We start from the raw sequence: 17,734 nt of genomic DNA, 5'->3' as shown, positions 1-17,734 counted from the left end.
ATTTTTTTAATTTATCATTTCATCCATTTACATTTCAAATGATATACCCCTTCTCTGTCACCCCTCCATAAACCCCTCCATCCTATCTCCCCTCTACCCTCTCCCCTTTGCCTCTATGAGGGTATATATAAAGTAGTTACTTAGCACCCACTCCCACCTCACCCCTTGTACTGGCTAGTTTTGTGTGTCAACTTGACACAGGCTGGAGTTATCACAGAAGGGAGCTTCAGTTGGGGAAGTGCCTCCATGAGATCCAGCTGTGGGGCATTTTCTCAATTGCCCCTTGTGGGTGGTGCCATCCCTGGGCTGGAGGTCTTGGGCTCTGTAAGAGAGCAGGCTGAGCAAGCTAGGGGAAGCAAGCCAGTGAGGAAGATCCCTCCATGGCCTCTGCATCAGCTCCTGCTTCCTGACCTGCTTGAGTTCCAGTCCTGACTTCCTCTGGTGATCAACAGCCATGTGAAAGTGTAAGCTCAATAAACCCTTTCCTCCCCAACTTGCTTCTTGGTCATGATGTTGTGCAGGAATAGAAACCCTGACTAAGACACCCCTCTAGCATTCCCTTATGCTGGGGCATCAAGCCTCCCTCCCCACCCATTGATGTCAGATAAGGCCATCCTCTGCTGCATATTCGTCTGGAGCCATGGCTACCCACCCCCCATGTATACTCTTTGGTTAGTGGTTTAGCCTCTGGGAGCTCTGGGTGGTCCAGTTAGTTGATATTGTTCTTCTTATGGGGTTGCAATCCCCTTTAGCTCCTTAAGTTTCAGTTTTCTTAAGAACAGGCCTCATTTTTTGAGAGGATTTGAAGTTCAAAGTCTCAAGGTGTCAAGTTGTCACAAGCTAGTGGTTAGATTATGAGAGAAGCAAAAATAAATTGTAGCTGATCTCTCTTTGCCCTCTTGACTATGGATTTTACTCCATAAGGAAAAGATATGGACCATCAAGATGCCACAGCTGGTGAAGGCACTTGCCACCAAGCCTGATGACCTGAGTTTAATCCCTGGAATCCACATGGCAGGAGAGAAGCTACACCCTTAAGCTGTCCTCTGATGTATACAAACACTGAGGTAAATAAAATGTGAGAGACAGAAAGAAAGAAAGAAAGAAAGAAAGAAAGAAAGAAAGAAAGAAAGAAAGAAAGAAAGAAAGGAAGAAAGAGAGAGAGAAAAGGAGAGAGGGAGAAACATATGTAGAGAGAAACAGAGAGACAGAGACAGGGCAACTGGAATGCACTTGTAATTACAGCAGCCAGCAGGCTGAAGTAGTAGGATTGAGGGTTCTTGGGCCACTTTAAGAAGATCCTTTTGAAAGTTTTTCATAGATCAGTTTTCAAGTCCTTTTTAAAAACATCGGATTCATATGATTATCCCTATGCAGCATTACTAAGTTGAATGAAAACTACTTCATTAGGGGTTTGAAATAGTGAGCTGTTGCTACAAATTAAATAAACTCAAGAACCATTAAATTGCATAATGGTAGCAGTTGACCTAGATTTAGTTGTCTCAGGCAGCTAAGCTTCACGCCATAGCTGCTTCACAGTATAAGGCAATAGCCAGGTATGTTCTATGCATTTTCATTTTGGAGTTGGCCTTACTAGGTAGCAGCTATGGGTATATGGTGGGGGGAAGCTTTTTCCTCTGCAATGGAACAAGAAGAGGGCAGAGTCAATACCAGGTCTATTTCAAGCCCTTGCTTGCCTCGCATCTACCAATAACCTATTGGCCTAGCAGCTCACATGGCCAAATTCAAATCAGTGCAGAGAAAGGGACTGCAGAGTTATATGGCAAAAGATATAGATTAAAACAAAAAGAGGGGCTGGAGAGTTGTCTTAGCAGTTAAGAGCACTAGCTGCTTTTACATAGAACTTGATCTCAGACCCCAGCACCCATGTCAACTCTAGCTGGAAGAGATTTAATATCCTCTTATGGTCTCCACAGGCATACCTGACACACACACACACACACACACACACACACACACACATATGGCATGCATACATATAGGTGTGTGTGTGTGTGTGTTTTCTAATGCTTATGTGGGCTTTTCCTAGCAGTTCCTCTTTTCTCCAGTTAACCCTCCCACAATCCTCCCTTGGCCTTAGACATCAGACAAAGCCTATGATGTGTTCCCATGTTCTTCTCTTTGAAGACATCACTACCACACAGCTTTCCATGATCCTTCTCGGCAGATTGAAATTATTCTCTTTTGTACAATACATAGAAAACAAAATACTTAGTCCTATTGAAGAAAAGTCATAAATTCACCTATCTAGAGACTTGCTGTCCTCATTAACCAGGCTTGCAATAATGATGGTTGTGTATGCTTCCCTTTACAGAGGTGAGATTCTTGGTAAATCTTCAATAAATATCTTTTACTCACTTTTATTTTTTCAAAACAGGTTTTCTCTGTTCAGCCCTGGCTATCCTGGAACTAGCTCTATAGTAGACCAGGCTAGCCTTAACCTCAGAGATCTGCCTGCCTCTGACTCCCAAGTGCTGGGATTAAAAGTGTGAGCCACCACCACTTGGTCAATAGTCATTTCTTATAGTCTCTTAACCTATTTGCCATCTTATACTTACAATATACATATAATCTGTATCATACTAACATCCTAGTTCCTCAATACGTGCCAAATATGAGAATTCTAATTCATTCAAGACTGGTTTTGAAACCAAGCGATTAGAAAGAGGCTAGTAGGTAACTCAGAACTTTTGTTAGTTCTAAAAGTAGAACTTTTAAAGACAAGAAGAAAATCCAGGCTGAGTGAACTGTGTTATTTGAGCATGTAGTATTCTAATGGTTGCAGAAGAGTGATTTCACTTCAAGTGCTCAACCCAGTCAGATGGTGCCCCATTCAGACTGGCTACTCCAACTGGACTGTAGCACTTGAAGGGACAAAAAGGGACCAAGTCTCTAGAGTCAGTGAGTAGCAAGACACAGAGTTCAAGATGAGATGACTGATCCCCACCCCTGTAAGCTCACATCTTTTTAAGAATTCCCTTTATCTCCTTGTAAAGACACATTAGCCTCAAATTTGCTACCTTCTGGACAGAAAACACAGGGGAGAGGAGGGGGAGGGCAGCAGGTCTAGTTTCTAGCCTGAGAGACTGATCCTTTCCTTAGGGGAGAAGGCTGCTGCAGGTGTTTTGCACAAGGAATGGCTACCTTCTCACTCATCCCCATTGGGTTCTGAATGGCTTTGTTTCTATCTATAGCCTGGTTTCTAACATAACTGCCCTGCATATGTGAAATGTGTATAACAACCACACTGTAAGAACACCCATCAAGCAAAGTGGCATGGTGGGAGGCATTGTTACAAGTGGATTTGTATGCACTACAGACCCTATAGGCTTGTTATGCCAAGCATGTTAAGGCGTGAAAAACAAACTAGCCAACAAAAAGCATGGCTCCTTCCATGGTAGGACTGAGTTCAGAGGCAGTTCAGGGTTGCTGCAAGGAAACTCTAAAAGAAGTTGGGAGTTGCAGAAAGGCATTGCTTTGTATCCCAATGAAGGCATCTTGCTGTAAGAGGTTTGCAAATGCTCATTTGTGGTAATTGGGTGATGGAGAGACAAGGGAGTATATAAGATCAACAAAGAGATGGGAAGCTGATACGAAAAGTGAAAAGAAGCACATTAAAGACACAGCACAATGTGATCTCAACACTCGCCCACCAGAGGAGCTAAAATAAAAAAAGCAATAGAAAGTATTGGAAGGAAAGAAGCCAGACCTCCCTGACACTGCTGGTGGAAGGATAATTTGGGAAAAATCACTTTGGAATGATATTGCTATATAATTTCAAGCTGACCCCAGGCCTATCTTGTTACCCAGCAATTCTACTCCTACACAGATACCAACAAACACATACATATGTAGATTCACCAAAATGCATCTACTTAAATATTCACAGCAGCCCTTTTTTTGCCAGCATTAGTCAGAACATTTTCTAAATGTTCGACAACCATAGGATGGGTACATAAATCATAATATTTCCATAAAGCTGAATGCAGTACATCTGGAAGATTTAACCTTATACATACAGCTACATGCTATACCATGGAGGAATCATAACCATTGCCTGGTGTGAAATAAGCTGGCTGTAGTAAGGATTCCATTTTCTTCCTTTTGGATGATATTGTGGGTTGAATAATATGCCCCCACAAATGTTGAATGTCTACTCTTGATACCCAAGAATGTGAACTTAATAAGAAACAGTGGTTGCAGATGAAGTCAAGCTGGGATAGGGCAGACCCTTAATCCAGTATGACTGAAGTTCTGTTTCAAAGGGGAGAGTCCCAGAGGTGCAGGCATACAGGATAATGTCACATGATAGTAAAGACAGATTGAAGAGCTGCAGCCATCAAGCCAGGAAACGCCAAGAATTGCTGGCCAAACACCAGAAGCTAGGCTGATATAACAAAGGATTCAACAGGTTTCAGGAGACTCATGGCCATGCTCAGACTTGGTTTTGAATGTTAGAGTCAGAAGACAATAAACTCCTATTACTTTAAACTATCCAGTTTTTAATGGCTTAAAACAGCCACCTACTTTGTTTCTGTTGCTCTTGGAAACTAATATGGAGGAAAAAGTGAATTATGTTAATTAAAGCAAGACATAGTTTTGGTAGGAGGAGTGCCATCTACAAAGGGTCAATGAGAAAGTTTTCTTTGTGTATATTATACTGTAATGGGAAGTTAGCACATATGTGTTCAGGACCTTCTGGGTGCGGGTGGGTCCAGATTCCCTGCAATGCAATGGGCAAATAAATACATCAAGTAAATTAGAACTTAATAGCAAGCACAGTGTGCTGTTGCAAGCTTGTGTGGCTACTAGCACCAAGATCAAGAGTTCCAAATCAGCCTGGACTAAAAAATGAGCTTGAAGTCAGACTGGGCTATGTAGTAAGACTATCTCACAAATAAGAAACAAATGTACTAAAAGCCTGCTACATGTCCAACACCATACAATGACCAGCTCATTTCTTCTTTAGTCTCTGTCTTGTAGTTTTGTTCTCATTTAGGAGTGTCCCATCGTATTGGGCACACCCATCTTCTCCAGCAACCATCCAGTTAACAATGATCTCTAAAGAGTGAAGCAGAGGTGAGTTATAGCTATCCAGATTTTAGTAACAGTCTACTAGGATTTAAATCATGTCTTGGCCACCTTACAGCTGTATGACTTGAAGTAAGTGATATTCTCTCTCTCTCTCTCTCTCTCTCTCTCTCTCTCTCTCTCTCTCTCTCTCTCTCTCTCTCTCTCTCTCTCTCTCTCTCTATCTCTCTCTCTCCCCCCCTTCCTCTCTCCCTCTCCCTCTCCTCTTCCCTTTCTCTCTCCCTCTCCCTATTCTTATCCCTCTGTCTGTCTCTGACTCTGTCTCTGTCGCTGATATAGCTTCTACATATGAAAATGGAGACATATATGCCTTATGAGATTGTTGTAATGATTGAATCTACTGATCCACTAAAGGCTCTGGCCAACATGTGCTGGCTGTCATGACATCCCTACTTCCTCATTCTGTCTTTGACTTTGGATGGCATACAGCTGTTCCACAAACTAAGATCCTGGGTGCATCTAAGAGGAGAGGAGACTTAGCTTCTCAGCTCCCTTTCTTTTCCATTGAGAAGTAATTTATGCATAAAGAAATACATTGCCAGGCAGTGGTGGTGCACGTCTTTAATCCCAGCACTTGGGAGGCAGAGGCAGGCCGATTTCTGAGTTCGAGGCCAGCCTGGTTTACAGAGTGAGTTCCAGGACAGCCAGGGCTACACAGAGAAACCCTGTCTCAAAAAAAAATAGGTATAAAAAAGAAATACATTATTATGATGGGCTAAATTGCCATCCCCAGTACCTCAGAGCGTGACTGTATTTGAAGGTCGATAATTTTGAAGCTCAATTGATAATGTCATGATAAATGCCCTTATAAGAAAAGATGAAGACTTCGATTGGCTGATCAGGTGAGGAGACAAAGGTATGTCATATGTTGCCCACTTCATAAGCAACTATTTTCTGATATCTACCACTATCAACTACTTTTGGGTTCTAGATGCTCATAAAGATTGAATTGCATAGTAATTTTTGGTCTGACTCTTTCTGATCTCATATATATATGTATATATATATACATATATATATATATATATATATATAATTTAGTATAAAACATATCAGATAACCATGATGGCTTTGGGAAGTGTTTTAGCAGACTTTCTCTTTTATCTCTTTCACTCCCCTTTCCTCCTGACTCCACTTGAAACTACTTCCTGTATCTCGAATCCATTTTTATGTAACACATGTCTTTTTGCCCTTCCCCCACTTCCTAGGCTCCCTTTTCACCCTCTCTTGGTCTTCTTTCTAGTCTTTTAGGCTTTACTCCTATATATACCACTTATAAGCACCCATTACAAACTAAGATTCACATATTAGAGAAAAACGTGATTGTATTGTTTGTTTATTATTGGCTTTCTGAGTTTGGATTGCCTTGCTTAATATTCTACACTTCTGATTCATACATTTTCTTGAATTTTTCATTTTTCTTTACAGTTAAATAAAATCTCTCCCTCCTTCCCTCTTTCTCTCTCTCTGTCTCTGTCTCTCCCTCCCTCCCTCTCTCTAAGGGAGAGAGAGAGAAAGAGAGAGAAAGACAGAGAGAGAGAGAGAGAGAGAGAGAGAGAGAGAGAGAGAGAGACTTTGGCCAGTTACAGTTCCTTGCTATCGTGAATAGAGCAACAATAAATATAAATGTATAAGAGTCTTTGTGGTAGGGTATGTAGTTTTTGAGTACATGTCCAGATATGATATAGTTTTAACTAGTATTTTTGAGATTCACCCAAGTTCTTGAGAGGATTATCTATTGATTCCTCTTTAGCATTGGGTGCATTCCACTGTATAGCTATACCACAGTTTGTTAATCTATTGGTGGACATTTGGTTGGTTCTTGTTTGTGGCTATCTTAAAGGAAGTTGCTGTCAACGTTCATAGCTAAGTCTCATTGTGAACCTATTTTCATTTCGCTTGGGTAAATGACTATTTGGGGATGTAATTGCTGGGGAATAGGTCCAGGTGTATGATTATAAGAAATTTCCAGTTTCCCAAAGAATGTCTACCATTTTATACTAGAAGTACCAAAGTATGGGTTCTGATGGTTCTATATCTTTGTCTGTAATAACAGTTGTCATTTTAAAAATTCTAGCCATTTCATTCTTGTTTGTATTTGTTTGAGCATTCTGAGCTACAAATTGGCAAATCCATCAGTTTAACTGAGAGAGAGAGAGAGAGAGAGAGAGAGAGAGAGAGAGAGAGAGAGAGAGAGAGAGAGAGAACAAGGACAGCTATCATCTATTTTACTCATAAAAGGACTAGCCCATTGGGAGGTAATGACTGGGGTTTGAAAATATTCATAGGATAATCAGAGAGAGGACAGACCTCACTAGCAGGAAAAAGCCAGTAAAGCTATTAGGAAGTCACTAAGCAGGGATGTGAATCTGCAGGTCTGAGGATATGGAGGACATAAAATTGCAGAGCCAAATACCAATCTCTATCAATGGATGCTCATTGCTGAGTAAATATCTACTGTAAGTGATTGGCTCCCAAGGGATCCAGGGAGGGGAGTAGATCAGACTCAGAAAGATTTACTCCTCTTGATTTTGCATTATCTGTGCCTCCAGCCCCTTCCATTAGCATGAATAATTAACAGCTGGCAGAGCTGCCATCAGCCACAGTAAGAATGCTTAGGATTCAGGATTTGTCCTGAATTAAGAAAAAGAAAAGGCCTCAAGGGTTTGAACGGTTGATCAGGGTGATAATGGTGTTGGTGGGAAGGAAAACAAAGTAAATACAATGGCATAAAGTCCTTTAGTTTCTGTTTGCCATATAAAATTGCCTTTAAATACTCAAGTAACATAGGGTGCTAAATAAGAAGACACAAAAAATTTTCAAACTACACTTACTAACCCCCTTAAATTCTCCTCTCCAGGGAGGTGATGAAGTTAATAGTTGAAGTATACTTCTAGAAAAATACCTAAGCAAATGTTTAGTTCTATATAAATGTAGAGTTCCTTTGCAATCACACATACATGCATGCATATGTGTAATGTTGGCATCTTAAATAGTATTCAATTATTAGGTCCATATTGTGGTGTCTTTCCTTGTCAGTACATAACAAGGCCTTCATTGTACAGACATGCCACAATTTATTAATCTTTTCCCTGTGGATAGGCATTTAGATCAATTGCATTTTTACTATATATACCTACATATATCTTTATCAATTTATCTACTCACATATCATCTATCTTTGGGGACACACACATACAAATGTATCTATTACATAGAATTTTAAAAGACTGGATTGAAAGAACATTTGCTGGGCCAAACACTGACCATTTTGAATGTTTCTAGAAGCTGCCAAATTGCTCTCTAAAATGTCCTTGCCAATTAAAACTCCCACCAAAGAGAACAATGTGGCCATTTCCCTCTCACTCTCCCCAGTAGTGGATTTTGTCAGCCCCTTTGATGTCTGCCAGTCCAGGAGGTGAAAAATAATCTCTCATTCCTGTTTATAATTTCATCATACCAATTTCTAGTGGAGCCTAATATCTCCTCATGTTTTCTATGAACCCCATCAAATGCATAGGCAAGAAAACTAATTATGCTGCAGGATTAGAAAGGAGACAAGTCAAAAATATCCCTCCTGGTACAGCGATCTGAGCCTTGGTGTGTTGTGTTGAAATGTGGCCAGAATGAAGTTCTTCAAACCTCAGGCAGTGACTTGGGAAGGTGGAGTTGTTCGGCTATATTCAAACCCAAGTAATTAGCAGACTATTTGAGAGCTAACCTGGGACATCCTGCTGAGATGCTGCCTGCTATAAACTCCCAATGAGCAAGGGATGTGTTTAGGGTCAGCCTGTATTCTGAATAACTTTTAGGTTCTTAAAATAACTTTACTGCTGTTATTCTAGGTGCCTTTGTGCACCTAAAATCTAATTGATGAGAACTATCAGCTAGCACAAGGGCTGGCTATGAAACCAGGTCCCATGGGTTATTCCTAGAACGACAACAACAAAAATGCTTTTGTACAGCTACTAAAGAACAGTAGAGTCAAAATTTACTGCACTGACATAGGCCACAGCCCTTCTCATTGGCCTCCACTCACCCCACTGTCCTTCCTTCTGCCAAAGGAAGGACCTTACCAAACTTTTGCAGCTGAGTTTCTTTCACAGTAATAGTTGGTCAGAAGTGAGCATGTGTGTGATACTAAGCATTTTGCTAGCACTATATTCTAATAGAAATGTACTGGCAAAAAATTCTAAGACATTTTTTTCTCTTTCTAATAACACACACACACACACACACACACACACACACACACACACACACACCCTGCTCCCTCCCCCAAGCTTGGTTCTTTTGCCTGACTTGAGTGTTCTCACCCACCCCCATCCAATATAAGGTGCTCTCTTATTTCACTCAGCTTCTCATTAAATATCACCCCTCTGAGAGCTTTTCTCTAAAGACTTTTGCTACAATAGCTCTTTTTGACACTCTTTGACCCCAACCCCACTTTATTTTTTTCCATGGCAATTTTCTCTTGATATTTCATTATGCATTTATAAGTCATTGCACTTTCTTATACTCAACTATAAATTCATTGAGAAAGAGACTTTCTTTACTGTTAAATCTCCTATGCCCAGAATAGTGCCTGGGAATGGTGGTTACTTTTCAAATACATCTTTTCTGAAGACATGTGCTTCAGAATTATTTTGTCAAAGTTTCATAGAATTAAGTATGCAGATGCTCCATGACCAAGCAATTTCAATTCCAGGGATTATGACTGAGAGCCATTCATGCATACATCTGTAAGGGGACAGATATGAAGATGTTTTTTAGGAGAGAGGGGAGCAACTTAGAAGTAACCTAGGTATTGATTAGAGGATATGGTAAGAAAGATGAGGCTTTTGTGAGGACCATAGAGCATTGTACTGTAGTAGAAGACAGAATAACAACACTCTTAGACCTTCAAACAGTCTTGAGTGAACACTGTAGGGAAGGGGATGGTATTTATAGTTTAATACAATTTATGTAATTAAAAACCTCATACACTTTAGAGAGTATTGTGTATTATATAAAGTATACAGTTGGCCCACAGTACATGCAGATTTCACCTTCATAGATACGACAAATTTTGAATAGAAAATATTTGGGAAAAAGGGATTTGTATAAGACATATACAGATTTTGGTTATTTCCTCAAAATGCAGTATAGCAATTATTTATATAATATTTGCATTGCCCTTAATATCATAAATAATCTGGAGATGGTTTAAATTATGTGGTTATCATGGGAGCTGAAGAGATGGCTCAGCAGTTGAGAGTACTGACTGCTCTTCCAGAAGATCTGGGTTCAATTCCCAATACCCACATGAAGTTCACAACTGTAACTCCAGTCTCAAGGAATCTGACATACATATGTACATACATACAGGCAAAACACCAAAGCACATAAAATAAAAATTAATATATCTTTTAAAACTTAAGTGAGATATCAAATATATCTCTTTGCTACAAATAGAGATTATCAGAGACTATCACAGAAAACTACAACACAAAGCTCAACAGATCATAGGAATCTCAGCTCCAATGGGTACTTCTATCCATCTCTTCCTGTATCTCTCAGAGAACGTTTTGGAAGAAGAGGCAAAAAGATTGTAAGAATCACAATACCAGGAAGTCTGCTATGCAACAGTCTCTCCTATCAATGGCTGCAGAAACAAGACTAAGAGCAGTAGCAATATTGATAGACATATTCACAAGGAAGGGAGAAAATTCACAAGGTCCCACCCTTAAACAAAGAGCTATAGGCAACTAATGACTGCTGGGAGAAGGTGGGAGAAGGAGAATTATCCTTTCCCAGGATCATTCTGCTTATTGGTTGTCCAATGGAGAGTTGATCAGTCCTAAAACTGTATGCACACAAACAACAAAACAACAAAATTAGACTCAGTAGTGTAAATAGAATAACAATAATATATAAATAATATATGTATATATATACATATAGATACATGTGTGTAGTATATATATATTTGGTATATATGTGCACATTCATATGTACCACATATATATACATGTGTGTGGTGTGTATATACTTGTATACATATTCTATATACAGAATATATACTGTATATATGTAATGATAAAAAAGAGGTTATCAACTTGAAAGTTGGCAAGACTTAGAGCAGTTGGAGTAAGGGTACTTAGGAGGTACTGAAGGGAGGAAAAAAAGGAGGGGAGTGATGTAATTCTATTTTAATGATAAGCATCTATGAAGAAAAATAAGTTATATGGGAGAATGAGTACAAGGTATATGTAAACATTACATCATTTTATACCAAGAATTGATCACCTATAGATTTCTGTAACCTGGAGTGCCCTGAAAGGACTTCCCTAAGGATATTAACAGCTCCATTCAGTGATACCACTGTCAGGGTATCCCGAGGAGTTCAAAACTTAAAGGGAAAAAGAAAAAAAGGCAAAAGGGGGAAATTATGATAGATTGTTGAAGATAGTGTTTGCAAACTGAGAAGCAATGGCTTGCAAAGCTCCCCTAGCCTCAGGTTAAAAAAAAGAAAGAAAAATCAAAATACAATGTCTCTCCGCTTTTCTATCTGCTAATGTTCTAGTCACCTTTTAAACTTAGCTCAGATATCACATCTTTTTTGAAGCTTTCTTTGCCCTTTCCCCAAAGGATTACTTCTTCAGTTATTGACATTCAGATAGCATTCTAATGATATTTTATTTTAACATTTATAACCTTATATAATGCTTACTTGCTTATACATCTGCCTTCTTCATCAGGAGAGAGGGGATGTGACTTATTAATATTTACACCTCTGTCACCCAAAATTGAAGATGAAAAGTTGGTAATGAATTAAAACAAACAGAGTTTCAAGTATTGCTCTAGCTTGAACCTGATCTACAATTTTCAGGGTTTTAGAGTCAATTGGTGTTGGATTGGATAGAAACCAGAGGCAATTCATTCATTATTGGTGGAGGAAAGTGAGCATGGTGAAATCAACTTCCACTGAGACATCTCCAAGGATAGTAGGTCTATCACCTACCAGAATAACAACATTTAGCAAGGAAGTGGAAGTAGGGTACAAGGGGCATGTCCACAGGATCCAAGTGGGTTCTGAGGGTGCTAAAGAATTGATCATCCATAGATTTCCTGGGGATCTTGGAACCACTTCCCTAAGGACATCAACAACTGTATTAGCAATATTACTGTAAGAATATCCAGAGGAATTGAAAATTTAGAAACAGAAAAAAGCCAATAGTGTCTCTCCCCCTTTCTATCTTTCTTTCTGCTCACCTTTTGAACTTAGCTCAGGCCTCACATCTGTTTCAAAGATTCCTTTGCCCTTTCCCCATAGGATTAATTCTTCAGTTATTGACATTCAGATAGCATTTTAATGATATCTCATTTTAGTATTTATAACCTCATATAATGCCTGTTTGCTTACACACCTGCTCAACTGTAGGTACCATAGGGAAGATTTTTTCGAGAGTTTGGGTCTATCAGAGATTATAGCTTTTTCTCACTCTGCTCGGGCAAATATTTAATGGTTAGGTCAAGGGAACTAAGACTGAGCATGAGGCAGGCACAAGAATCCATGGTAAAGTTTTACACGGACAGATATGCAAGGAAACAGGATATAACATCTGAGGTCCAGCAGTGGAGAGCATCCATCTGCCACTGGCAGGCATTTAGTTTGTAGAGGGAATATTGACATTCCTACTTAGTAAACAGACTACTAGAATCCATTTCCTGACACCAGACAGGCTTCGTTCTGAGCTCAAGGGAAAGAGAAGGAAATGGTAAGAGAACCTGAAGCACAGGGATTGGGTCCTGAAGGATAAAGCTGGGATTGTCAGACTTGAGATTATAACCCAAGATGTGGTCGGAATCTTAGCTGCATGGAAGTCAGTGCGGAAATTCAAGACTCCATTAGTGAAGTTGGTGGAAGGATTGGGGTTATCCATATGACTTAGGATATGATTTTTCCGTAGATATGTGAATGAGAAGAAAGGTGGCAGGGCTAGAAGCTAGCAGCATCTCCCAGCCACAATGCTTTCTTGCTATAACTCTAATTTGCCTTGTGAGTAGCATGACTTCATGTGTTGGAAACGTTTTCTTCAATAATTTATTTTTTAATCACTTTACATCTAGATCACAGCCTCCTCCCTCCTCTCCTTTCAGTCCAGTCCTTCCAAATCCCTTCCCCCACTACCCCTCCCCTTTTCCTCAGAGAAGGGGAAGCCCTGCTTGTGTAGCACCACACCCTAGGATGTCTGTCTCAGCAGGACTAAGCACATCCTCTCTCATTGAGGCCCAATCAGGAAGCTCAGCTAGGGAAAAGGGCAAGCAACTGAATCAGAGACAGTCCCTGTTACATTTGTTAGGGGACCCACATGATGACCAAGCTGCACATGTGCTACAAATGTGTAGGCGTCCTAGGTCCAGTCCTTGCATGCTCTTTAGTTGATGGTTCAGTCTTTGTGAACTCCCATGGACCCCGGTTAGCTGACTCTGTAGGTCTTCTGGGGTGTCTTTGACCCCTCCAACTCCTTCACTTCTATCCCCCACTCTTCCACAAGACTCCCTGAGCTCCACCTGATGTTTGGCTGTGGGTCTCTGCATCTGATTCCATCTGCTGCTGGATGAAGCCTCTCAGGAAACAATTATACTAGGTTCCAGTTTGTATGTTCCTGGTGTTGCAAGGTTGTGAAGGTGGGTGGTGAGGTGGCCTGACAATGGCGCTCTGGGGGAACAGCACCATGCATTGAAAACTTAATTCTCAAATTCATGTGTTGATAGTGTTTGGGAGATAGGTAGGATTAGATGAGATATAAGGATGGGGTCTTTATGATGGCAGTAATAACCATATTTTAAGCTTCCTTGTTTTCGCCCTGTAAACCTCTACCATGTTATGATTCAGTAGACTCCCTCACAAAATGCTGGCATTATGGTCCTGGACTTCCAAGCCTCTGAAACTAGGGACCAAATAATCCTCTATTCTTTATAAATTATCCAGTCTCTGGCAGGGCGGTGAAGGCACATGCCTTTAATCCCAGCACTTGGGAGGCAGAGGCAGGTGGATTTCTGAGTTCAAGACCAGCCTGGTCTACAGAGTGAGTTCCAGGACAGCCAGGGCTACACAGAGAAACCCTGTCTCGAAAAACAAACAAACAAAAAATCCAGTCTCAGGAAGTTTGTTATAGCAATAGAAATAGATATGACAGTGACCATGAGTGCATCTCTGCATGTCTACTTTTTAAATTTCATCACAAAAAGAATTTTAAGGTTTATTCTTATTCATTTATAACTATGTGTATGTGTGTGTGCCCATGTGTGAGTATGTAGATGTAAGCGCATATATTTGTGGAGATTACATGAGGGTATCGAATCTCCTTGAGCTAAATACATGTGGTTGTGAGCTGCACAACTTGAGAGCTGGGAACTAAATGTGTGCCCTCGGGAAGAGTAGGAAGTATTTGTACCTATGGAGCCATCTCTTCAGTCCCACAAATAAAGTTTTTAAAACTTGCTGATGACAGGTGTTTGCTCAGTGCTCTTAGACTGCCTTAGATGTTCTCTGTAACTCCATTCTCGCACTAGTCCTCAGAGAAGGTGACATGGAAGTGGAATCAAGGCTCAAAGAGTTTAAGTGACTTGAAAAAGCAGCAAATCCAGCATTCGAAGCCATCAATATAAAAGTGTCTCCTGCACATTCTTATTCATTCTGCTATGCTCCCTTTTTAAAGTGTGTATCTGCCACTGATATCAGAGAAGGCCAAGTCTTGTCATCACATTAGGATTCGATTAAGAACCATCTGCCAAGAGCTTAGATTGACCCATTTTCTTGCACTACTGAGTCTTCATTTGGGAAAGCATCAGACTTAATGGCTGTGGCTGGAGGCTCAGGCTTTTGTTTTCAGAGGCACAGGTATGGCACACAGAGCCAGTGTATGGCTATGTGTGACTAGTTACACAGCTGCCTAGTGCCTTTCTGAGCAAAACACAATGTTCTCAGAACATCCAACAGCACTCCCGTTCACCAATGCAGCTGTAACTTCCATACTGTGTTGGGCCAGAAATTGGTGATGCCTGATCCCCTGCTCTGAGAGTAAGAATTTGGTGAACATATCATTCTATGACTTTTTAGGAAAAAGACAGCTAGTATTTCAAAAACAAGAAGGCCTTAGCCATGTGTGACAGGGCTGTCAGTACCCAACCATATTGCCTCATTTACTCAATGTACTAAAACCTTGCTTGCAATGACCAGACCCACATCCCTTAAGTGAGTATCTTCTCTGCCTCCCAAGTTCTACTTTGTTCACCTGCATGCAATGGTCCTGAAGCCGATATACACAGGCCCAGAATATGGGAGATGAAAACAGACGGGGAAGGGAGCAAGGATTCTTGTCTTTCAGGATGCTTACTTCTAAGATGTAAATTCTATGCTGCTTCCACACATGCCCAGTTTGGTTACCTAATGATGTCTATAGTGCTGCTCTGCTTGATAATTCACTGTCTTTTCTTTTCTTTCCTTTTCTGTTCTCTTTTCTTTTCTTTTCCTTTCTTTTCTTTTCTGTCTCACTTCCTCACCCTTCTGTTATCACCTCTTCATAAGCCTTCCTGGGTTCCTTCTACCAACCACCTAAACTAATTATCCCTAACCCACATTAAGAGATCAGAAAAGATTCCTAGTATCACATTACAGTATATCCCGAGAAACCCCAAGTTTAGGAAGGAGACTTTCGTCTAATCTTCTCCCCAAATAGGTAAGTCACAGTAGATAAGTCCAGATGAGCCTAGTAAGGGAATTCTAAAATATGACTGTAAAATATTCTGAATTTCCATGGCATTTTATAGTACTTTCCAGAATCCTCAAAATTATTCCCAGGCTGCAGTCTCTGTCTTTGAGATTAGAGGAAGAGGTGACTCTGTCTTGTTTATATGGCGGTTCTTCTTCTTCTTGTTCTGGTCTTCCTTTCTCACATCCACATAGAAACTACTTTTCTGCTCCAGTTAGCAACAGTTTCTGCTTTCCAGGTGAATAGATATGATTCTGGGCAGGGGAGATGTGGGGGAGGGGCATGGAGCAGATGTGGGAGGGAGCATCCAAGTCAATTCCCATAGTTGGTTCTGGCTGCCCTCACATTTATTTACCTAGGGTGCCCTTTCCTAGCTATGGAGACCCTCTTTCTTGTGTTTAATAAAACCCCCAATCTGCCAATCTTAAGACTCTCTGTGCCATCCTCCTCAGCAGAAGACCTAGGATTTCATTAAGAAGATGTCTGCAGAGAGAAGCTCAACAGATGGGGTGCTTCTCTGAAGTAGTGCTTTCTGGCCATTTACATATCATGAAACCCAAAGTAAATTTATAATATTTGTTTGTTTGACATACTGAAGAAAATGGAGGAGGCTCTTATCCAGAAGCAATTGAGAGAATTTTCTGCATGCCAGGCCCCAGGCAGTTGCAACGAGAGCTGTAAGGATCAGCAGTGTCCTGGCATATCTGTGACCTATGTGGCATGCCAGTTGTACTAACAGCATATTAACAAGTATTCTGAATTTCTCCAGTAGCAAGTCTCAGTGCATTGCATGGCAAAACCACAGATGGCTCTTTGCAGAAGCCACAGGTCTCCTCTGGGTCCTAGTTTTGCTGATTACTAAGCCTTCCTCAAGAATAAATGGCTGAGTTTTTTTTTTAATAAATAGCTTGATTGAGATATAATTCACACAGCATAAAATTCATCTGTTTTAAGTGAGAAATTCTATGAATTTTAGCATATTTACAGAGTTTTACAACCATCGCAGCATCACAGTATTCCAATTTTAAAACATCTTCTGTTGATGCCCAACCCCCACCCTACTGCCCTGTGCTGAAAGAGCTCACTTTTAACCTACTCTTGCTTCTAAGATGTATCACTCACTAATAAAGAACCATCCTAACCTGGTTTCCTTTCCCCAAGACCCTCTGGGAATGCACAAAGGGTGTTTGCAAGGTGTGTGTGTGTGTGTGTGTGTGTGTGTGTGTGTGTGTGTATACATGCCTATTTTGCTCAAACTCTGAAATATTTGCCTAGTGTTGGCACTAAGTTCAAAGCAACAAATGTAAGATTCGGTATTCAGCCAAGCATGCACTTTAAAAAGTCTATAACAATCTACATAAGATCACAAAGCTCTAGTCCTGTTTCTCAATTGTGCACTTGCTATGTGCTGGAGAATCAAGACACACATGAAGTTCACATGCAGAAAACTCCCTGGCTCTGTCAAAAATAGCTGGCTAGAGATTCTTCTGATCTATCTCTATATAGAAAATATAGGTAGGGAAAGGACCGGCTCTCTTAGAGTGGGCAGCCCTGCTGTCGAGAGGCTCAAAATTGGTACCCCAAACGTAGAGGTTTATAGCTGTAAGCTTTGAGAACTAGAAGCTTTTGGTTCCAAGAATGGGGACTTATAGTTTTAGGTACTCAAGAGAGGAGGATGCTCCTCTAAGCTTTGAGTATTAATACCTAGCAGCTAGTGTTATAGCTTTCCAGTTTTCGATACTGAGAGCCTCTGCATTTTAACCTTTGACAGCCAATACTGAAACCATCTAGCAATCATATCTTGCAATTCTCATGAATGGGGCTCCTATCTTCATCTCTCCTCAGCCTTTCTTTTTTTTTTT

The sequence above is a fragment of the Mastomys coucha genome, chromosome X, assembly GCF_008632895.1.
Source record: "Mastomys coucha isolate ucsf_1 chromosome X, UCSF_Mcou_1, whole genome shotgun sequence".
NCBI classification, from domain to species: Eukaryota; Metazoa; Chordata; class Mammalia; order Rodentia; family Muridae; genus Mastomys; species Mastomys coucha.
Note: the sequence above shows the minus strand (reverse complement) of the source record.